Here is a 25083-nt window from a genome sequence, read left to right as displayed (position 1 = left end):
TCTGAGAGAATGATTGGCGAATGTGGTGCAGCCCAGGGGGCAATTTGTAGAGGTTGTGCAGCTAGTAAGGGCGCGGGTGGTGGTTTAGGTTGTACTGGGCCCTTGGTGGTGAAGGTATTGTTGTCAGTTGAGCCTGCGATTCCGTTGAGGTCCTGGCTTGTGGTAGTGGGGGAGCTGTCTCTGCAGCTATGGTGGTGTGATTGATGGGGGGGGGGGGGGGTTAGTTCTGACACTGTAGGCTTGGATGAAGTGACAGTTTGAACTAGCTTTCATAAGAGGGTGTGTGAGGCTGCATGTGATGGGAAAAACTGGCATGTGAAAGGTTGTAAGCGGGTGAACATGTATGCAAGACAGGGAACAAGAGAGTGCATGCAAGTGTATGAGAGGGTGAGTGTACGTGCAAGGGGGTACGATATTACGAGTGCAAGGGGGACAGGATGTGCATGCTGAGCCAGTGTGGTATACTACATTTGTAAGTGTGCATGAGACACATGGGGGTCAAAAGATACAGGAGAAAGTAGGCAGCTTGGAGTGCAGATTGGCAAGGGGGAAGAGGTAAAGTGAAAGGGTGCCAAGTCGAAGGGGGAAGCAAGAGGAATAGGGCAATGAAAAGAGAAATGGTGCAGTTAAACATGGGGCAAAGAGAGGGCAACAGACATAGAACAGAGAAGGCACAAAGAAAGTGTTGGCAATAGGATGAGTAGGCTTGTGCGCTGGATGCCCACAAGGGATGGGGGCGTGGGGAGAAGATGGTACATTAAGGTGTGGTCATAGGCACATAGGGGGTTATATTAACAAGGAGGGAGAGGTAAAGCGAACCAGGTGCCAAAAATGGAAAATGGAGGCCGAAAGGAAGATGCATAAAAGGAAATGGACAACATTGACAATCTGAGGTCCAGGGTGCGTGTGATGGGAAAAGGACACGGGTGGCAAAAGTCCGAATGAGTGCACTGCGCTTGCAAGCTGAAATTAGCACACCCAAGGCTGCAGGCGACTGGTAAGGTTTGGGTACTTTGCCTGGGTACCCACAAAAGTGAAGAGTTTGGGAACACAACCAGTCTCCGAGCACCAAACGTGTAAATCAATGGTTGATCTTGAATATTGTAATTTTATTGAAGTACAGACACGTGTTTCGAGCACACAATTGCTCTTCTTCAGAGGCTGATCCATATCCCATAACAAAAATAGGTGTAATATGAACAATACACATTGGTACATCCAGACGCCAAACATGGTGGGCAATGGTCACAATACAACATACAGTACAAATTGGAGTAATGACCAAAAATCAATAACAAAATATACGACATTGCGGGAATACATAGATAATCATCAAAATAATTGAAAATAGAGAGAAGGGTGAAGGGGGTTGGGGAGAGAGAAATGCAAAAATAATCCGCTGGTAATACATTTGCTGAATGATGTGCAATGAGGCAGCAGCACGCACGAATACAAGTGACCTCAAAAGTTTAAAAATCCCTTGTGGTTGCTATAGATGCGCTTCAAAAAGATCAGTCCAACCTGGTCTGGTAAGATTACTAGGTGGTACCCAATAGTGTCCGAGAGCAACTAAAATTGGCCACAAAATTAGAAGGTATGTATCATTTTAGAATGCATGTGATCACAGCCAAATCTTCTCTTTACTTGGATGAATAAAGAATGAAGGCATACCTGCAATGCCTCGCAGTTGTGGTACTTGTTACACTGGATTTCAAAATTCATCAGAATGGTCAAAATCAATCCATGCAGTAACATGTTGCTATAGCGCAAGCCATTTCGTATTTGGGGGGGTGGGGGATCCACGCAGCACCAAAGGAAAATAAAGTACACCAGCATGAGCGTTAGATCAGTTAAATGTCAAAATCACAGAGCGGCGGTGAGACAAATCATTAGATTTCAGGCACTCAAAGTCGCAGAGAGCTAAGGGACTGTGGGACAAGGGTCTTACCTCGACCGGGCGTTTACCAGCTCTGAGTTCAGACGCTGGGCGCCGTGCGCGTGCTAAGCAACTAAAAAGATATCTATACTGGACTGCTACGCTAGTTTGCAGCTTGTGTACATTTGAGGCCGCCATCTTGGGTGTGAACACTATCCAAATCTGTGTATTGTTGCGACATGTATTAATTTCAATCGTTAGGAAAGATCAAATTCCATGTTCTTGCCAGGATTGATTTTGAAATACAAATTGAATACGGGGAGTGAGTACAAATTACAATTTGATTGGTCCATCACAATTCCGTCTGACCAAATCTATACTTGTAGCCTAAAGTAACGCTCACTGCCACTCTAAGTATATTGAACCTGTAAAATGAGGTCTTCTGTGTTTGACAGAAATTCATGGTTGAAGGTGCAGCTTGCAGAGCATGCACCCTGCTTGCCCAGTTGTACATGACTTTGATAAGCAAACAGAATGCAAGTACATATATTGCTAAAGTGATGCAAGTTGAATAACATTTGGGTGCTAATTCATAGGAAGACTGCAAACTCATGGTCAGGTATTTACAAATGAGTCTAGCTTCCAATTGACGTAACTTCAAAGTCAGATTGCCACCTCTTGGTGACAACGTTACCTTCACCAAACCAGCAAATTTGATAGCATATTTATTCTCCAATTGGTGGTATTTTTGCCAATGACTTGCCAGAGGGTATTTGGCCTCTTGGCTAGCTATCGTGGACAGATGTTCCCTAATACGTATTTTCAAAGGTTTAATTGTGCTGCCTATATATATTTTAGACCACAAATACAGATGATACACATATTGTAACAATTGATAAATGACTCTATACGGTGTTCTCCCAATTTGTCAAATACAATGGATGAGGTCTCCAAAGCATGTATGCACATGGAACAATTACCACATTTATGAAACCCTTTCTCCTGGGCCATATGTAACCACATCTTATTCTTTTGAGTGTTCTTCATAAACGGTGGACACAACATGTTCTTGAAAGTGATCCCTTAGCTGAAGGTGAAGTTCGGGAAGGGATCTATCCAGTTGGACACATCCTGATCGAGGTGCAGTAAATGCCAATGCCTTTTGATAATTGCATGAAGCTTGTGACTATTATCATTATACTGTGTGATCAATCTAATTATTCTGGCTGCATTTTTCAGCTGATCGGATTTGGGAGACAGCAAGTCTACTCTCTTCAATTCACTGGCTTCTAGTTCGATTTTATGAAGATTTTTGCCAACATAGCCTCTTTCTAAGAATTTGTTTGATGCGTATGCTTCACATTCCAAATCTGCATTGCTGGAGCAATTACGTCTTGCCCTAATAAATTCTCCCTTTGGGATGTTGGCTATCAACGGTTTCTTATGACAGCTTTCAGCATGTAATAGAGCATTTACAGAAGTACTTTTACAAAAGGTTTTAGTAATAAACCCTTGTTCTGTAATAGAAATAGTTAGGTCAAGAAAGTTGATACTACGATGACTGTGTAGGTGAGTGAATTGAATACCCCACTTGTTGGAGTTCAAGTAGTTCACAAATTGCATTAGACTCAATCCCCTGAGCAGATTAAAACAAACATCTATAAACCGTTTCCATAAATGAATGAACAATTTGTATTGCGCGTTGATAAGGGCATATTGCTGCTCAAAATGGTGCATAAATATATTTGCTAGGGCTGGCGCAAAGCTAGCGCCCATTGGTATGCCAATTAGTTGTTTGAAGTACTTGGTGTTAAACAGAAAAACTTTAATTCCTTAAGCATCTCTACGTGTTCATAATGAGGCTGATGATTGGCGGAATATATAGTCCACACTTGCAATAGGCCTAAAATGGTTAATTGAAGTGTAGAGTGATTGGACATCAAGCGTTACCGAGATCACTTTGTCTTTGTAAGTTATGTTGTCGGGCACTTGTAAGATGTGCATGGTATCTGATATATGTCGGTGTTGTTAGGACAGCAGGTAACAGGCATTCGTTGATGTAGATTGGTTCTAGTATGCCTCACCTGCCACTTACGATGGGTCTACCTTCTGGAATCTTGTTAAACTCCTTGTGGACTTTGGGCAAAAAATATATGCGTGTGATAGGAGTAAGCAGGAGAGAGTGCGGGAGAGGGGGGTATGACTAGCACCAAGGATTATGGGAGGACCAGTAGTTGCATGCTACACAGCTGGTGAGAGACTGCCTGCAAGAGTGGGAGAGTGCATACAAGGATGTGAGTATATGCATACAATGCTGGTGTGAGCAGTGTGCATGAAGATGTATGTAGTGCACACGCGGATGAAGGAAGGGGCATACAGGGTTCATGAATAGATGGGAAAGGAGGCAGGTGGGGGGGCTCAGATTGACATGGGGAGGAGCACAGAAAACTGTGGGGCAAAACAGGAGGACATTTAATTTTAAGAAGGAGGACAAAAAATAAAAAAAGGGAAAGGTTGCTGGATGAAAATAGAAACAATAACAGGTAAATGTAGCGGTGAAAAGAAAACACAATGTAGCAAGAAAAGTAATAAACAGAAGTTGCCAGAAGTAGGATTTGTACACCTGGGAGGGGTGGTCCACCTCTGACCAGGGTAAACAAAGGGTCTGCTGCTGATAACCGAGATAAAAGTAATCCATCTGGCCCTGCATTTGGTTTAGCTATTTCGGCGGGCTGTGGACATGGATAGTTACCCGTCCGACCTTTATGCAATGTAGGAGTGTGTGATTTGAGCTGTGCAGTCTTACCGAGGGTTCAATCATGCCACCATTCTCACTGTGCAACGAAAGAGGTCTCGGCCTGAAGGCTGTGGCAGGAACAAGCAACAGTCCTGCAGCTACTTAAATCCTGTGTTCTTCTGAGGGTATAATTTATGCAACTACATCAATGAATGAAGATAGCCTAGTGTGAGCAAAATGGAAAGTTGTTTGCCCAAAAGCTCACACACTCTGAGACGAAATAAACTTGCAATTTATCCATTCCTGTAAATAATGTGTCTGCGTTTTGTTTTTAGATGACCACACATGTTACAAAGAATGGTGGGGATTTCAGACTCTAGTCCTTCCCAAGATGTTGTAAAAGTGCCAAAAACCATGCCAGTGGCAGATTAGCCTTTTCAATGAAAGGGTTGTGTCCACAGAGCAGCCTTTGGGTGCATGTGTAGGAACTCCATTTCAAAGGAAGAAAGGCAGGTATTTAAACACTGGCTGCCCATGCTGGTAGCTGTTGGGAATGTTGCTTGAGGTTTAGATTTTAGCAGCTGTATCTATTTAGCGGGCAAAATGAAAGAGAGCATATTTTGCAATTTTATTTCAAACCGCAAAAATCGTGAAAAGCTGGAGGGTCTGCATAAGGACGAATCAGTGTCCCCAAAACAGATGAGCTTAGCAAGTCAAGTGCTATAAAGGCTTGCTTCCATAATTCGGGACCAGTACATAATACATTGGGGGATTCCACAGAGGTCTGTGAAGGGAAAGAGCCAAAAGAAAACCTTACTTAATAACAAACAAAACACTCGTTTCCAGACCACACTTTCTGGCACATCCGTGCAATTGTCTGCAGTTGGAGGATATTGGGCGTTTCATTCCGGTTTCGCTTTGGGGGGTGGGGAGGATTGTGGAGAGTATTATGAAGTTCAAAAATCTACAAATACATTGCCTACTTGCCCAGGTGACAAGAGGTTCATAAAATCTTCTCGTCACCAACAACAAAGTACTTGTCCTGGGAGTGGGGTTATAGGTATTCCACACCCCTGCGGTTTCCAGCCGATTGTCGGTCTTAATATCAATACCCCAGCAATACATGCAATGTGAAGCATTGGAAACAAAGTGCATTTAAAATGACTGATCAAATTAATTTGTGGCGCCAATTGTGCCATTTAAAAATAGAAGATTTAGGTTTATTGAAGCAGCCCACTCACATGCATATAAAAAGGATATACACTTGCATTTGTTAATAACTTAAGCATGCAGATACTAGAGGATGAAAGAGGTCTATGAATTCAGTTTCTTGGGATTCTGAACATATAGGCTCATTAATGGTACATGTCTGTACAAGTGCAGTAGAAAAGATAAATATGCTATATTCATGCAATGCCTTCATGCCTTACCTCGCACAGCTAAAGTTATCCTCGTATATTTGCCATATTAAATTAAGATGCACTGCCTCAAACCAGCCAAACCCTACGTTGTGGTGTGCATGTCCTTACTGAATGTACAATAGGTACACTGCAAGTACCCGATTCATAGATGGTCTCCTTGGAACACTGCCTTGCCCGACGAGACGGATTGTGTGTGTATAATCAGCAACGTTAAGCGGACCAGGCACAGACTGTGCCCTGTGAGAATCGTAGGAATACCAGAAACTGCTGACTTGGCAGACCATTTATCTAAATAGGTATTGTTACAAATCCAGGGTATTTGTCCCTTCTCCCCAGAATGTAGCCAGCCCCTTATAGGCTAGGGAGGCGAGTCCGCCAAGCAAGACCCTCCCTAGGGGTTTGGACAAGTGGGACCTTACTCCGAGTGACTCCCCTCGGGGCAAGGATTCCCAGTCCGATAAGGAACTCTGTCGGAAATACGTTGTCTGCCTATATGAAGACTGAGAAAATACAAAACAGTGACAGTTCCACCAACTCTTTGGTTTCAGATAGTGCTCGATCTCCCCTGAACACCACAGGCAAACAACATCAACAGAACCCCCTTGGCTATGACATTGCTTTGCTTTCAATGAATAATGATAATTCCTCAGAGACTGACTACAACATCAACGAAGAAGGACAACGTTCAATTTGCCCCTATGACATGGAAATGGCGGCAGTGGATTTTACAACAAAGGGAACTCCTACGGAGGCAGGAGGGCTGCAACGGAGGCTAGCCTCCACTGCATAGATGTCATGGAAGGTTAGAGCCATTTTGGGCCACAGGGCCAGTGGAAGCAAGGAGCACAAAAGAATGCTAACTGAATGCCTGCAGGTTGGCATTCGAATCAACCGAGAATTCTAGGTTGGAACTGGAGCACGGATGGAGAGACACCCGGCCAGAAGGAGCAGTGGTTGCCTGGAGGGCCAGCAAGGGACCCAAGACAAGTCTTTACGAAGAAGTCTGATCCCAGAGCGATGCACAAGTCAGTCCACAGCTACGCAGGCAAGTAGCACAGGGAAAGCCGACAAGGTTACGGGAGCCTGAGAAACGGGAGCCTGAGAAACCCGACGGAGCCTACCATTACAAGGTACAAATATTATGAACAAGTTGGGAAAGCTATCAAGGTTACAGGATCCGGAAAAACCTGAATGTACAAATACTCCTTGAAAGGGGGGATTGAGAAGAACAAGAACATTGAATAGCTGTAGAAGCTATCCAGGTTATGAGAGCCTGAGGAACACTGGTGTACAAATAACCTATGCAAGGGGGAGTGAGAATAATACAAACTTTGTGAAAAATGCTGGAAAAGCTATAGAGTTATGTGGGCCTGAGAAACCAAAGAATAAAAAAAACCTTATGAAAGGGAGACTGCGAAAAAGTACCAACACGGTGAATAACGGCTATGGAAACTACCTAGGTTACGGGAACCTGAGAAATCTGAATGCACAAATATCATATGAAAAGAGGAAAGAAAGGAAGGGATACAAACATTTTGAACGAAGGCCAAGGCAAGGAAATTGTAAAACTTGAGAAACCAGGGCAGACCACAGCCTTATACAAATAAATTGTGTAAAGGAAAACTGTATGAAAGTTACAGGACTTGGGGAGTCCTCACAGAGGAGAGGATAGACACATTTTAAGCAATCCTGAAGGGTTGGAATGATTTGAATAAAACAGATTTTCTTTATAAAAATGGAGAGACTAAAACCTTTACTTTTGTACCAAGAAGAATATCCTGTGGGAAAAGGGGAACTTTTGTAAACTGAAGAAAACCAAGCATGACTGAACCAGACAGACGCCTTGCTGATGCTATATTTTTAAGTGGTAGGGGCAGCTAGTGGTTAGGATTCGGATAGCTGTTTTATCGTTATTTTATAATAATGTTAATAGCTATAAGGAAACTGTTGTGAAGTTGCTTATTCAGAGTAGTAATGCATAATAAGCATGAATTAGAATGCTATGTTAATTTGGTTCAATTAGCTCTGGTGATGTCATAAAACCAACCTGCAAGTCTTTATGTTGTTCTCAATGTTCTATGTTTGGCAGTTGGTGTCTTTGCACTGGAGCAGAAAGGTCCTCAGCTGTGGGGGGTCTTTTCATCCTATTTCTTAAATAAACAACTTAATTGAAGACTAACCTGAGACCCATTCGTCTTCGTAACAGAAACATGAATACAGCTAAAGTTCCTCAAAGGGGAAGTCTGAAGCAGAAATTACAAGTCCAGTCAGAAAATGTATATGGCCAGTTAAAAGTGTTTCTGACACTGATGAAGTGCTACCGGAGGATGGCTCATAATTGCAGAGAGACAGGGCACTGTAGGGTTACAGATATAGACATTAAGTGCTGGAAGAGCCCACAGGCAGTGCGAGGGCAACTTGACAAGCAGGGGCCTGGGCTTCAATGGGTGGCCAGGTGACCAGTATGCAGAGCAGTCAGGGACATCAGCAAGGGAGAATAAGAGAGAAAGCTGAAGTGAAAAGGAAGGTCTAGAGTTGCTTCCAGAGGTGGTTCAGCTCATATTTGAGAGAGGCAGGGAGGCTGTTCCAGAGTGAGGCTCCGGCAGAGGAATGAGGACCAGGGCTCCGGAGACAGTGAACTTCTGGGGGAAAGTGAGAAAAGGCAGATTACCTCTCAGGAGGTGCAGCTGATAGTGTGACTTCTTAGAGATGCGAGTGGAGAATGAGAGGGCGGAGTCGAAGATGGCCAAGATTCTTAGCCTCACAGGAAGAGGGCCCAGGGTGGGGGAGAAAAGGGAGACCCGATGGAGGATCTCAAGTTTACTGGCATTAAGGCAAAGATCATTGGCGGCACACCATTCCTGAATTGCGGCCAGAAAGTCCGATATGAGAGAAGGGGCAGAGGTGCTGAGGGGAGCCTGCAGAAGAGCTGGATGTTATCCACATAACACAAAGTTACGAGCAGAAGGTAGCGATGCAGTGGGCAAGAGGTGCAAGGTAGTGGTTGAAAAGCCAGGGAGAAACACAAGTAGAAAGAAAGATAGCAGAGAGGAAAAACAAGGTTCACCTTGGAGAGTCGGTCAGAGAGAAAGGAGGTCAAACAGGCCAGGGCCTGACCAGATATAACCAGGTTGTCACAGAGGTGATTGAGCAGGATGGTGTGGTTGACCGTGTCGAAAGCAGAGGATAGATCGAGGAGAATGTGGACAAAAGGAATGTTAGAGTCAAAATTATAGAGCACGTTTTCACAGGTGTTCACAAGAGCATTTGCTGTACTTCTGGTAGCTCTGAAGCCAGACTGGTGTTCGTGGAGACAACAGATTCAGTATGCAGATTTAAGCTGGGAGATGACCAGCTTTTCCAGTAGTTTGCCCAGGAAAGGAGTGCTGAAGATCGGCCGATCACTTCTTTAGAAGGGAGTGCTTAAGCGGGGGAGAAGGGAAGGTTATATAGAACACCTAAAAAAAAAAAAAAAAAAAAAAAAAAAAAAATAGAACAGCTGACTCACTGAACATCCTGAACTGTGAATTCCTCATCCTTCACCCGACATCGGACCCACCAACAAACCGCACATTTATACTCATCTATAGACCACTGACTTAAGACGCAACCTTCATAGACCCCTTCATAGAAGCAGTCATGAACCTGGCCATAAAACATGATCACTTGATAATCCGGTGGTACTTCCAACATAAGGTTCGAAGAAGACCATGCAAACTCACAGAAATCACTAACTAAGCAGCTTGAGACAACACAGACGGCAGGGCACACTCTTGATGCAATCTTCGTCAATAAAGAAACTGATCTCAACTGCGCCACCAGTACAAATAATATTGAGTGACCACCTTATTGTACCGTTTTGTGACCCAATTTCCATCAGAAGCATCCAAAAAGCCCCAAAGGAATCCCCCAATCTGAAAAAGAAACAGGAATATCTTCAAAAGCAGTGACTTAAAAGAACAACTAGAATCCTCGAAGCCATTGATTGCAACTGACCTAGACGAAAAAGCAGACCTAATCCAGAAATGGATCATGGAAACAATTGATAACATCTTCCCGGAATAAAACCCTCATCCCATCACGAAAGAAAGCAGTGGCAAGATGGTACACGCCCCACCTCAATACAATAGAAGGAAAAAAGGAAACAGAATGGAGAAAATAAATCTATGGCTAAGCGAACAGAATATATCTTATCAGAAACATTTCCAAGCATACAAAAAAGAAATTCTTAAAGCTAAAAAGAAATACAACTGGATCACAAAAGCCACCAACACTCAGAAATAACTATTTAACATAGTAAGAAGATGAGAAATCCCCCCGGATGCACTACCACAATGGTGCCTTTGCAAACATACGATAATCTTGTAGATCATTGTAAGAATAAAATCACGGACTTACACCGGATCATACAAATAAGACCAATAAACCTTTCGTGCACCATCCTCTACAATCCTGGGACCACAGAACAGACTGAACAGCTTTGCCCAAGTGTCAGAAGAAAAACTCCTCAGCTTGGTGAAAAAGAGACACCAGGCAGGCTCCCCAATGGACATCTATAAACCAATCCTTACATGGGTACACCATCGGAATGCTACCTAAACCTCTTCAATCTATCACTCAACGGCGAGAGTACCACGAGCATTCAAATCTGCCTACATCAAACCACTCAAGGATACAATGAGCAATGTGGAAGACCTCTTGAACAACAGATCGATCTCAAACATTCCGTATCCAGCAAAACTATTAGAGCTCTAGGTCTACGAATAAACACTGGAACCCGCAGAAAATAACCAACTACTGGACCAGACACAAGTAGGCTTCAGACCCATCAGAGGGACCAAGACGGCGCTTCTCTCTATCTGCGATGACCTAAAGACCAAGGCAGACTCCAACAAGAACTCGGCACTGATACTACTCGACCTTTCCGCAGCATTCGACAGACTCAACCAGAACATCCTCATCAAGAGACTGGAAGAAATGGGGGGGGGGGGGGAAATCGCCTACACAGCGCTGCTCTGGGTTTAATCTCTCTTCTCTGATAGAACGGAAACAGTATGGATAAAAAACATTCAAATCCGCACTGAGGGACACAGCCTGTGGCGTAGCACAAGGATCCTCGTTCTCATTGCTTTAACATCTATATGACGGCACTAATCCACCTCACTTGTTACTACTACGTAGATGCACAAATCATCTAAAAAATAAGCAAAAAACAAGAAGAACACAACGGTAATAGACCGTCTCAAAGAACTCTACCAATGGAACAACACGAACAACCTCAAAATTAACACTGACAAGACGGAAATGACTATTGCTTCCAACAACCAAGGAACCAACCAGTAAATCCCATGGCCCAAAGAACTGGGAACACCACCCACACCATCCAAAGTAGTCAAAAACCTTGAAATCCTAAGGGACGAGTTAACATTTGAACCACAAGTAAACGCGATAATTAAGAAATGCTAAATAAGAAATGCTTCTTCCATCTACACACGATCAAAAATATTCTACCATCCCTCCCCTTCACACACAAAACACTGGCCATCATCTCCTTCATTATGTTGGAATGCCGGACTATTAACTGAGGAAACCACATGACACCAGCGCCAGGCATGCTACATTGGCTCCCATCAAAAAACAAATCTTCAAAACAATGCGCATAACACAGAATTCGTACAAAAGAAAATCATCTCCCGGCCAACTAGAAAACTCCGATCCAGCGACGACATCTGCTAAGAACCTAAACAATACACAAGGAAATAATGTGGTGGATCAGCATTCTCTTGCTTAGCCGTAAAATTTGGAACTCCCTTCCCAGAGAAATAAAAAAACTATGAATGATCATCCAAAATTCTGAAAACTCTGCTTTTTCGGACCCTAACAAGATATAAACGATTGAACAACCAACTGAGAAGGTGTGAGGAGTAGGTCAGAATGGAATGGAGGGTAGAGGAGAAGAGAGGCGTCTGAATGGGTGGGGTGGTTTTGAGACCTAGGGTGTGCCCATCCTGATAGAGGGCCAAAGGGAAAACAGGGCAGGGAGATGGGTCCAACTTAATTGGGCCCAGGATAGAGGGAGAGAGAAAGAACGACCGGGGCGGGGGGTACAAGGAACACACCTCCCCCCGCCCCCCTGGAGAAACCCGTGGTGGCAATTGCTGCACACCACAATGTACTAAAGGGGAAAGGACATGGGCAGCACTTAGTCCAACAGCGGGGGAAGAAAAGGTTTTGCCACTAAACTTACTAAAAACTCACCCTTCTGCATACACCCCTTCAAAGTATGAACTAAACGCAAACATGTCTGTACGGTACAGCAAACCCCACGCACACACTTCACAAGACCACCACAAACCACATATAGTCTCTCCCAACACCACATGGCGGCTAAAAACCGAAGGAAGAAAAAACAAACGCCTACGCTTAGTGAACGGTGTCGCCGAACTGAAGCTGCCAACAGCACATCACAGCTCTCTTTTCCCGCGCAGTCCTATTAACGGACCAGCCTCCCTCCTTGCCGTACAGATCCGCAGGAGCACCAAGAAACCATGCAGGTGGCAACAGTGCTGCGGTACAAGAAACTAACATTACCTCACTGATCTTCTGCAGAAACTGCACCACACTTACTCACAATGTCATCCTAATATATTGACAGGGCCCTCTCCGAGCTTCTGCACTGGTGTCCTACAGTTAAGCCTCAGAAAAACAGCAGGGACCATACAGCTCCTGCAGTTAGCCTCACCTCCATTCCTTCAAATTACCCAAATAATCTCATGCAGTGACTCCTTTGAGGTCCTAAAGGCACCCACCAAACTCCACTACCATACACTTTCTTACCCCACTGCTCGTTTCCCACTCCTCTATTTCAAGGCACTCTACAGGTGCTAGACGGAGAGTTTGCGTGCAGACCACCATATTGTGAGGACCAACACTCAGGAACACATCAGCCATAAGTCAAACAGAACAGAGACTTACTTGAGAAAATTGTATTTATTTATATTTGTAAAGCACAGAATAGGCCCAAGGGCCAGAGCACTGTACATAGTTTAATATTTGACACTGGTAAGGACGTTAAAGACAGTAGCAGTCATTTGCAATTATGCAGCCAGATATACATATTGTTAATATTTAGAATATTTAGCAAATAGTTAAAGTAAAGTTATAGAAGTCTAGAATTTAAATACAAACATTTACCCATAGTTTTCTGGAGGACTGAAACGAAATTATCTGTTATACTGGGGAAAAAGAGATGGGGAGGGTGGACATGCTGTGGAGAGGTTGAAAGCAGCTCTTAAGGAACTGTGGAGGGATTGTACACACAGGCACTTGGGCAAGGGAATAGTCCAACTACAGCTTGGAAGTGAGGTGAATGTCAGTCTTTGCTTTTCAGAGGAGATGCAATAAGAAATTCCAATGTATACGGTCACTACATTTGCTGTAACACAGGGCATGTAATCTAAAGTAGTAAGTGGGAGTCGTGGGGGACTCTTGATCTAGATGGAGGTTCATGATGGTTGATTTTATACAGGAACTAGGAGTGCGATAAGATTTCGTCCAGTGTCCCATTAATGAATTGACATATTGTACTAGAACTTATCCGTCACATTTTATTTTTTATATTTTTAGGCGAAGCGTTTTTGGGAAAGATGACGAGTGAAGGAGGCTGGCGGAGCTCCGATGGAAGAGTGTTTCATATGGAGGTCCCTCCTGAGCATGAGCAGAGACCTCTGTCCAACACTAAGCAGCTTCACATCTCCATCCATTTATTCTTCCTTGTCTCACTCCGTCCAGTATTACCATCCCCATCTTTTTCCTCATCCAGTTGCCCTCCTCCAACTTTGCTTTCTCAAGTTCTCTCTCCTGTTTTTATCCTCTGTCCATGATTTCCAGGTCATATTCTTTAATGTTTGTCTTACATCCCTGTCTCTTTAAATCCACTCTGGATTCCATTCCTCGCACTTTCAGGACATCCTCATGTCGCCTTTCTCCTTCTATCACCATGGTTCGCTTCAATTTTTATTTTCTCCCTTTCCCCTATTTCTATGGCCTTTTTTTCTATCTGTTTTCTCCCTTCTCACATGTCCCTTGCTCTCTGAATCCCCTTGTTTCCGATATCACCCTTTCTGACCCTCTTTCAGTAACCATTGCCTTTATTTTGTTTGCAGTCACCGTTTACATCTCCTTCATCCCTCTAATATCCCTGTATCCACATCGGTATATATCAGTTTCTTTGTTTCTCACAATTAATTTCCTTATAGTTGCTTGATTTCCCCATATCTCTCTAAAACACATAGGTACTTATCCCGCCAACCCTTTACGCTCCATTAATGTTTCTCAGTCTCTGACACTGCCTAGTAGGGCAAGGTAGTCCCAGAGTTAGTGCTCTGAAAAGATGTGCCTTTACTGAAAGACACCATGTTATGGAAGTGAAACTTCTTTACTGAAGTCCATTTGACAAGGTTACAAAGGCAGGAAAGTTCTTAGGTAAGTTACAAGAAAGACATAGGAGACATCCACCGGCACTCTCACGCACAGGCACTCAGCTCACCAACTGACAACCAGAGAACACAGAGGCTCTCACACAAACATTCCACTCCTGAACATTCCACTGACATTCCCTATAGCTTCCATGCACACAGCACCAGGGCAGGGGAGAACCAAGACATAACATGCTCACCAGACCTGCCTATATTGTTGCTGTCCCCACACACATACTTAACTCCAACCCCCAAGCAATCAAAGCTTTGCCACTTCACAATCCTGGGTTAAAGAAATATATATATCTACACACAGACATGCATGTACATATACAAACAAGAACTTTCTAGTACAGAGAAAACAGAAATAAAAGTAAACGCCGGAATTGCAACCATGGTCTAAAAGGATGACTTTAGAGACCATCCTGGAGTCATTGGATGATCATCGAACTACACTAGAAGTCATTCCCACATCAGACGCCATAACGCTGTTAAAGTCATCAGCAAATGTCTCAGATTAGCACCTGCCCAAACTGATTGATCCCGACCAGTCAGGATTTGTTAGGCATAGGCAGATCTTGGATAACATTTGGCGGGTGAAAAAGTAAATACATCTATAACCCTTGCACTTATACCAGTATCGGATGCCGAGAAGGCATTCGACCAGGTCGAATGGACATTCCTCTTCCATACCATGGAGGTCAATCTTCTTACTTCTACTCTCCGTCTGCTACAACTCATCCAGAACAGAACCGCAAGACTTATCCTTGGCCTCAAGTCCAGGGATAGCATCTCTCTGGCGATGAAATCCCGCCACAGTCTCCCCATTGCTGCTAGGATCAAGTTCAAGACCCTCTGCATAGTCCATCTACAATGCGCTCTTCCCAAATACTCTCCTTCTAGAGCCATCCGCTCTGCCTTCTCCAACTCTTTGTGGGAGAGACGTTTTTCCAAGCAGAGATTTGAGGGTAAATATTTATGCAGGTGCCTCCCTCTGGAACAGCCTCCCTGGCTCTCTCCGCCTTATGCCGGAGCCCTCCTCCCTATCCCCCCCCCGCCCACCCCCCAAGTTCTCGAAACTCCTCAAGGCCTTCCTCTTCTCTTCCTCTTTCTCTCTCCCTCTCCCTCTCCAAACCTCTGCTCTTTCTCTCCAGCCTGACTCCTCCATCTCTTCCCCCAACTCTGTTCAGCTTTTGTTGACTGGTCGCCTGGCTCACCTCCAGAGCCCCACCTGTCCCAGGCTCCCCCACCAGTCTTTGCACTTGCCTCCAGGCCTCTGCACTATGCTCAGCACTACTGCACTTTCAGCAGACGTTCCACAAGAGGGGTAACCTCTCTGCACTTAACCCAGGGCACTGCCGGACTGGGCACACTCGTTCACCCTCCCTTGCACTTCAGTCTGTACACTTTTATGACCTGAATTTACTAGTCCTAGTAAGTTCTGTCTTGTACCCCCCTCCCTAATCTGGTTGCGCTTGATACACTTTATGAACTTGCACAAGGAGAAATGCCGCCAGGACTAGTACGCTAGTTAATTTTTAGTTAGATCATTCAGAAACCTCAAGGACTAAGAATGACAACTGTATTCCCTCGCTCCCTTCCCGCCTTGAAGCAGTTCACTTGTGTACAAGCGCTGTACAAATAAACAATTACAATTATGGGAGTTGGTTCCAAATTCCTTTCAATAGGAAGAGTTAACTATCGAACTCTCACTTTGCGTCTGGCAATCAATGTGCAGCTTTCCCAGAGGATCATGGTCGCACAAGGCACTAAGCAGGGTTGCCAGCTCTCCCCGCCCTTATACGCCATCCACCTGGAGCCGCTCATGGCCAGCATTAGGGCCTCCCCGGATATTAGTGGGAAAAGGTTCAGGTATTGCAGGGTATAGTGCCCTATAGATGGGCAGAAACCGGCATTAGATATTTGGGTGTCCAGATTACTGGTTCTCTGGGTGCTCTTTACTGTGCTAATTACCCGCCTTTAGAGGAAAAGGTACACGGGCTGCTGGCAGAATGGGTGTCATCAATATCCTGGATGGATGGGGGTGGGGGGTGGAGAGGCAGGAATGATAAAAGCCCTTAAAATTGTGATTTTGCCAAAACTCATGTACTGTTTCACCTCCCTGCCAGTGGGGGTTCCCCAACGTATGTTCAGGACCCTTTAAAAACATGGGGGGTCATTTATTTAGAACCGCAAGAGAACCAGGGTAGCTATGCAGATGCTAATGTCTCCCAGAAGCAAGGGAGGGCTGTGAGAGCGCCAAACTTCCCCCTCCATTTCCTTGCGGCTCAAATCACAGTGATCCGGGATTGGTTCGGGGGTGATAACAGGAAGGTCTGGTATCGAATGGACAAAGCAGCGGGGAGCTCGCCGCTGGACGAGGTGTTGTGACGACCCAAGGGGGAATAGACCTACAAACATATACCGCAGCAGGATAGGGGCCCTAGTGGGGGACTCATGAGATGAGCTGGTGAGTAAGGTGAACCCGACCACCTCCCCCTCCCTGCTGACATTGCGGTTTAGGAATCCCCAGTTCACACCGGGTATGGAAAGGGGTGCCTTTAATGGGTGAGAGGCAGCAGGGTACTGCAAACTACGGGACATGTTCTCAGGTCAGGACATTACATTCTATGCACAGTGCAAGCAGGACTTTGGGCTAGATGAGGGAGGGATGGGGGGGGGGGAAGAGGTATTGCTACTCTCAACTGAGGCACTGGCTTGTAGGCAAGATTGTACGTAGTAACCCTGTGGGAGACTACACTAGTCTTGTCCTCTTGGCAATGGGGAACCCAACCTTTGGTATAGGTCTGTACTGCACAAGTTGGTATAGTGACTGAGCAGCCGGACTCATCTCAAGAGGGGTCAATGTGAGCTGTACGGTTGTAATATAGAGATTCACAGTGACAGGTATTCAAATAACAGTTAGGTTTCTTGATTAAAATAATTATTTATTAATTTAACAGTCAGTTTTAAAGTAAGCCTTCTTTAGAAAGGGCAATGGCAACAACAAAATACACTCCTTCAGTTTCAGTGAAGTAGATACCCTTTTGGGATGGCACACAGACACTTCCTACACTCTCGGGTGACTTCAATTGTAAGGACACCGAGGACATTGATATATCACTTTTTTTTTTTAACCAACTTTATTTATTTTGGTTTTTCAAAAGCATAAATTACAAACATTTGAAAATATTTCCTCCCTCCAGCCCCCCAACAATCTCAACATTTGGATACGGTGTAGCATGTTTCAACAATCTGAGTCTCTTGGGTCAAGTACTCTTCCGGTTCAGAGTATGTGCTTTTAAATAACAGGAATACTGCGCAATAATTTAGGCTTAAAATACATTTGTTCTCTAGCATCTGTAAAATCGTGTAGTGGCATCCAGGTGTCCAAATATTTTGTGTAAGAGCCGTGGGCCATCACCCCCCATGGTCTTACCCACCACATGGCCACTATCAGTCCTTGTTTGTTCTTCCAAGTGTGAGCCAAGGTTATTCTAGCAGCACTTAACATATGGGTAATGAGGTGAGCTTTCGACACGGATTTTGCATAACACCCCTCGACCGTCTCCCCCAGTAGGACCCACATCGGAACGAATGGCAGTTGTACCCCTGTTATCTCGTTGATGGGGCTTAGGATCTCCCTCCAGTATTTTTCTGCTATTGGACAGGACCACCACATATGTATTAGGTCACCAGGTTGTCCGCAGCCTCTCCAGCAGGATATGGGGTAGTCTGGGTTAATGGAATGCACGAGTGCAGGCGTCATGTACAATTCCAAACACATTTTGTATGCTGCTTCTTTGATAGAGGTGCATTTGGAGCTTTTAGTGGCTCTCTGCCATTTTTGGCTCCAAGTTTTGCCAGAGATTGGTTTCTCTACGTCTGCCTCCCATTTTTGCATATATAGGAGGGATTCTTCAGGGTCTACTGCTCCCATTAAGCTATACAGTTGACACTGCTTTCCCGGGTTGGCCTTCTTTTATCGCAAGTTCTAATCCCACCGGATCCCGGGTTGCCTCCTCCCGGAGCCTCCTGTTAGAAATCCAATGCCTTAGTTGAACATAATGGAACCTCTCAGTTTCAGGATATATCACTTTTAATACTAAAATGCAATACTGAGATTGTAGCAAGAAGGTAAAGGTATGCGAAGGAAACAAAGGATAACAAGTTTCTCCAAACAGGTAAGGACTTTACAATCCCCAATGAAATGTAGGTTAACCCTTTCCCAGCTATACAAGTAACCTATGTAGGACTTTTTGAGGGACAGATAAACACCAAGTCAGAGGGTAAGAAGAGTCTGCAGGGAGCCAGGCCCGCCAATGTCAAATGAGCAAAGTCTATGGGAGCCGAGTTACTTCTTGAAGATAGCACGTTTGACCAATGTAAGAGTATTTGTAGAAAAGAATCACTGTTGGGCCACAAGCTGTGAGGCTTCTGTAAAGCAAAAATGCAATCAACTCTGCAAAGGGAAGCCAATGCAAGTCTCCAGTGAGAGCAAGCAAGCTACACACAAGAGGTAAGTACCTCTAGTTACACAGTACCTGGAGTCTGAAGAAAAAGGATCCAGCTGGCTTCTGGTGTGGTTGCAGTCTTGCAGTTCCTGTGTTCCTGGCCCTCAGTCGTGGGAGCAAGAGGGAGGACGTTTGTAGGACTCCTGTACTGCGATTCAACGGTAGCGCAAAGGGCTTATTTCAGATCAGCTGCACTTTGCGGTTTCAGCTGCTGGCAAATAACACCACCGCGTATCTCAGACAATCGATGGGCTCCCCTTACTTCTGGGGTCCAGCAATCTGCTGAGGTGGATCAGGCTTGGGTCATCCTGCTTCGAGATGGTCCCCTGGAGATTCTTGAAGGTCTGGTCCGGCTTAAAGCGATGCATTCGATTCTGGCATTCCTGACCCCTGGCACTCAGTTCCAGCCACAGCCACAGCGAAGTAGTACAGCCAGTAGAAAGGGTTTCCAGGGAAGTTCGTCTTGGGGGTCGATTGGTCCCACCAACCCAAGAGAAGACGACGTCTGTTCTGGGCTTCTTTAGTCGATGCGAAAAGCTTCAGCACTGCAGCAGGGCTTCACCGGGCAAACCAATGGTCCAGGAGTGTGCAGCAAGCTTCTCTTCCAGTTTCTTCTTCGGTTCCTTCGTACAGTGGTCGACTCTGCCTTCCTTGTAAAAGACCTCGCCTTTTATGCAGGTTTTCTCCCATTCATTTGCAGCCTAGCTGTCACTCACACAGCAGGGTGGCTTGTCCTCCAAGGACAGCACCCCAGCCAATCACATTTGGGTGCATTCCTGTAACCAAGGAGACTAAGCACAGGGAGTTTCGGGAACCTCCCTTGCTTCCTGCCCTGCCAGACACAGGTTTCAGCCCTGAAGCCCGCCAAAGGCAAAACCAAAAAAGGAACCAAACCTGGTTTGGTGCGCAGAGTAAAACCCAAGAAGAACCTTACAAACAAGAAATGGCAAAAAAAGAAGACCGGGCCATTTTGACAAAATGGGCACCCATGGGTGCAATAATGCAGCGGAGGATTCAGCCTGCGTAAAAACACACAATGGTAGGAACATTAAACCACTGCCACCAGCCATTAATTGTAGTAAGCAGTGCTCCAGATAAGATTTTGAGGTGGGAGTATTTTACTCCCTATTTTTAAACTTTGAGAGTAAATGTGATTTTAAGAGAGTAAAAAATGACATTTCTTCTTTGCAAGAGAGTAAAATAATGTGACATCCAGCCAACGTGTGCAAAATCTGTATGGAAATCATTACGATGCAGCAGCTTTCTGCATTGTGGCAGAATACACCTTTCATTATGTCTGTAGCTTCAGAGAAATACATTCTGTTTCAGAGGCATTTATCCCTGGCTTGCAATTACATCCATGCAGATAAAAATCAAAAGTAGCCTTCTGGTTTCTTTCAAGTAACCTGACCTTTGCACTGCCTTCTGCTCTAAACTTGTGTGTAAATGTACGCAGGAAAATAATAATGCTGTCGTATTTACAAGATTTTCATGCGTAAAAATGTCTAGTACGCACCTTATCTGGAGGGCTGGTAATAAGGGTAACAAACATTTTTACATGAGTAGGTAGACAAAGGGGATACTAAGTAACCCCCCCAGCACTCCACATAAGATGGTGTGTGCTGGGTCTACATTAGAGAAAAAAGGTAAGTAAAGTCAATTTCACTTTACTACTCTTGGAAACAGTAGTTTATCCAAGAGAAGATATTTAAACCTTAACAGAAATCCAAAAGGCTTCTCTGTGACACTGCACTAAAGGTGCTGTGGGTCACAATACAAAAAGATGATGCCTATGGAGTTTGTCAGACTCCAAAAACAAACACAGAAAACACAGAGTTAAAAGTCCCAAAGTCCAGCAAAAGAGCTGGGGGTCTTTAAGTTGGGAGGAATGAAACACTAAAATGAAAATTCTCCCCAACACTGGCTTACGAACGCAATAGTCAGGTCAAAGGCCACAAGGGATCTCACACCCTTTGAACGGTTCGTAACGATGGACACAGGGACAGTCATTTGGTAGGAGCGTTAAATGGGATTATAGCAGATGGGGCACGGAGCCAGGCATGGCACTATAATGGAGCAATGGAAAACTGGACTGGGGCAGCCACTTGAGGGCGAACTTTGGACTCAGTTATGGGCAGATATCCCCAAGCTCACGCAGGCCATCCAGATTCAGGAGATGTGGGTTAAGATAATGGCCCAATGGCATCTCACCCCAGAAAAACTACATAAATTCTACCCAACTGCATCAGCGCTCTGTTGGAGGGCATGTGGGGAACTGGGATTGTGGGGGCATTTCTGGTGGGAATCCCCAGTCATACAGCATTATTGGGACATGATCCGTGCAACAACGGAGTCAGATGCCAGGCAACATAGGGTCGGCCATCCTGGGAATGGGCAGGGTTCTGGAAAATCTACCCTTGGAAGCTCAAAGAAAGACGTATGTCATCCTGATAGAGGCGGCAATGCTTCTGGTGGCACACAAATGGAAACAAAAAGCTGCCCCCAGAGAACACAAATGGGTTCGTAAAATCTGGAACTTTGTGGCACTGGAGTGGGTGACCTATTTGATTCAAGAAGATCACCAAAAGGTTCCCCTAGTACTGGGATATTGTCCTGCATTACCTGCAGCCGGACCGGCGGACCGCATGGTGTCCGAGAAAAATTAAATTGCTGGGGCTGGTCGGAGTACTCGCTCCACTTGGGGAGGGCGCCTTCACATGAAGCTGGGATGAGATATGGCTGACATTTCTAGTGGAGGCGAGGAACTAAGGGGGGGGGTAGTGTTCTCAAATGGTGCAAGGTCCCGAGAGAGCTGGACACTCACAGAACTTGGGACCGGGAGCCATCTACAGAGTTTATGGACTCGAGGGTCAGGGGACAAGACTGGATGCGTTGTTGGTTACATGTCTTGGGATCGAGAGGGGTAGGTGAGAAGGTGGGAGCAGAGAAGGGATGGGGATCAGATGTGTTCTTACTGTTGAAAATACATTTTTTTTTTTTTTTAATGTGCCTTGTTACTCGATGGCCCAGCACAAACACATCCATGTTCTTTGACTCAACATTCACTCGCTTATTCACACACAGCATTCACTCACTCATGCATGTGAAAACAGAAGGGACCTTCCCATACAATTTAAATCACCCTGCACCTGTTATAAATAGGCACAGGGAAATGTTTTACCCCCTGCGCTTTCAAAAGTTCACCTTTTTTGAAAATCGGGATTTACTTGAAAATGCCCAGAACCCCCTTTCCACCCTCTGCCTTGCGCAGTTGTGCATTTGGTGGGAAAAGAGCACCGCAATGTGCACAACTATGATGCACACATTTAAACGTCGTTTGTGCACGGTTCACCACCTTTTTGGCGCAAGTGAAGTGAAGAGCATCCGATCAGTTGCACCAGACACGTTTTGAAAATCGTGGCACGGTAGTTTATCCCTACTGATCACTTCTTTATTCTGTACGTTCATTTCAGAGAGTGTGGTTCAAGGTGTCAGAGGAATTAGGAAGGACACACGAGAAGGAAAGGGTGCATGTGGTTTTCACTGTTTCTATAGTCATTAAGCCCAGACTTGCTCATGAGCAGGTATTGTGTTAACCACCATTAGCACAAGAGCAGATACTGTGACTGGAATAGTTAGCCGCAAAGTACATACTGTGCATGCCTTCATTCAAGTATTCTGTCATATGAAATGGATTAGCAGGTACTGTATCAAACGTCATTAGCTCCAGGGCAGGTATTTGTATTTATATAGCGCTTTAGGTACTGTGTCTGGAATCGGTATCCCACATCCGGTACTGTGTCCGCAATTATTTGCTCCAGGGTAGGTATTGTCAGATGTAGCCGATGAGCAGGTACGTACTGTATCGAAGTTATTAGCACCAGAGCAGGTAGTTTGTGTCTGCACTCATTCGCTCCAGCCGGCCTTTACCATTAGCGCTAGTGAAGGTTGTGCCCGCTGATATTCGTCGTGGTATTGTTTCCGTGACTGCAGCCATTAGACCGAGAAAACAAAACTGTGCCTACGGTTGTTATCCACAGATGGGTCATTCGACCCAGAGAAAGTACCGGATCTGCAGCCATTAGCCCTTGGGAATCATTACTTACAGCGTATGCGTTGGAACTGGAGACAGTAGACGTCTGCAATCATTAGCCAGCGTAGGTAGGTGTGTAGTGTTACTTACATCAGACCACGGTCTGTGCAGTAGCTGCACAGCAGTTACTGCGCCTGCGAGGATTCCAGAGCCTGAACTGTACTGTAAATGAGTTTCGGAGCACCTACTGTGTCTACGATACCAACAACAGGCTGGTCTGTCTAATTTTGAAAACCAGATGTTTCATTTCAACATGTAATAAGTACAATAAGGCGAATTACAGCTTCAGCCTCTTACTTATACGTGTATTTACAAAGGTTAAAAAAGGGCTCCTCTTACCAACATAACAGAGAAACGCATATCAAATTCATTACTGGATCGCATGCACTCACCTGATACTGGCTGGAAAAGGAGGGACGAGAGAACTTTATCTCGCTGACAGTTTTCATCTGTCTTATGGTAAAGCGAGGCCTTATGTTGCTTTCATTATCAAATGAAGCACAGTTTTAAAGTCCCGATAGGATTGTTTGTCCAAAAGTTTGCCGACACTTTTTAAACTGCCTTTAATGTTACATTACGCGTTATCACGTATTTCTGAAATGCCGTTAAGCCGTCATGACGTTTCAACGTAGGAGTCAGTCGTCAACGTGATTAGGAAGACAGTTTTAGAGGATTCCATGCCGTGCACGGGCAGGTATTTCTTTTTTATTGTGTATTTATAAGTCGCTCATACATCTCGGAAGTGTTTGGAAGCCCCAGTTATATTTAGGTGGCGGTGGGTTTGTTTTTCCTATTTTTATTTTGATTCCAGCAACAGCACCGGCTGCCAGTTGCGCGGCCTGCCCTTCATGTACTTGCTCATCATTGTTGCCAGGGTAGTGTCTAGGTCCCATTCGAGAAACGGACCATAGTAACGCCCCGCCCACCTTTCTTCACGTGACTTTGGGCACGTTATCTACCATACACGTAGCGTCCGACGTCATTGTGATTTTCTTGAGCGGGAAGCGTGAAGGGTGGCTTTGGCTCATTGGCTGCAATAGCAGCAGCAATAATCTGTGCTCTTGGCTGTCAGGGATTACAATTGCCATTTTCTTCGAGACAGTGAAAGTTCCTGCAAGACACCAGATGGTAGGGTAGTGGGGGGTATCTATTCACCCTAGTCAAAAAGGAAGATCATCCTGGAATCATTCTGGAGTCATCCGATGACTCCATTCTAGAGTCATCCATGGAGAGTTTAGGAAGATCATCCCAAATCTGCGTACAAGCCAAAATATTTAATGAGATGAGGACACTAGAGTTATCACAGAAACTACTCCAGGATGAGTTCGGATTACTTCCAGTGATGATCTTGGATTACTCCAGGATGACTCCATGACAACTTCAGGATGAGTGGGGGATTACTCTAGGATGACTCTGACAACTTCAGGATGACTCCATGACAACTTCAGGATGAGTGGGGGATTACTCTAGGATGACTGACAACTTCAGGATGAGTTGGGATTACTCCAGGATGACTTCAGGATGAGTTGGGATTACTCGAGGATGACTTCGGAATACTCCAAGACAACTCCAGGATGACTTCATGACAACTTCAGGATGACTCCACGACAACTTAAGGATGAGTTTGTATTACTCCCGGATGACTTCGTATTACGCTTGGATGGCTCCATGACAACTCTAGGATGGGTGGGGATTGCTCCAGGATGGTTCCATGATAACTTTAGGATGGGTTCTGAATTGTAAATGATTAATGCAGACTACTCCAGGATGAGTTTTAATGATTTCAAGATGCTTCCAAAAGATTTAGGAAAAGGGGTTGGATTACCCCAGGATGTATCCCTTTTGAGTAACATTGGTGGCATTACTTTACAATGACTCTAGTTAGACTTCTAGATAGTTTTCAGGGAAAAAAAAATTATATGGAATTTTGCAGGTGTCACTTCATCTTTGCTAGAGCACCCGTTA

At 44.9% G+C, this 25083-nt stretch overlaps 1 protein-coding gene across 3 annotated transcripts in view; it reads right to left on the bottom strand.

Annotated features, from left to right (window-relative positions):
- The window catches only part of CLASRP (CLK4 associating serine/arginine rich protein), a 1024175-nt gene extending 1000500 nt beyond the window's left edge, over positions 1–23675 (bottom strand). The window contains exons 1-2 of one of the 3 annotated variants that reach the window (XM_069644606.1): positions 23511–23610; positions 1672–1759 (exon numbers count right to left, since the gene is read on the bottom strand). The gene's annotated coding sequence lies outside the window, so the exon portion shown is untranslated. Of the gene's footprint in view, positions 1–1671; positions 1760–23510 lie in introns of all 3 variants that reach the window. The other 2 variants (XR_011302052.1, XM_069644604.1) reach the window with 2 other exon arrangements.
- Between the last annotated feature and the right edge of the window lie 1408 nt (positions 23676–25083).

Source organism: Ambystoma mexicanum, chromosome 2p (assembly GCF_040938575.1).
Source record: "Ambystoma mexicanum isolate Mex_15411 chromosome 2p, UKY_AmexF1_1, whole genome shotgun sequence".
Lineage (NCBI taxonomy): Eukaryota > Metazoa > Chordata > Amphibia > Caudata > Ambystomatidae > Ambystoma > Ambystoma mexicanum.
This window is presented reverse-complemented; position numbering and strand designations above follow the sequence as displayed.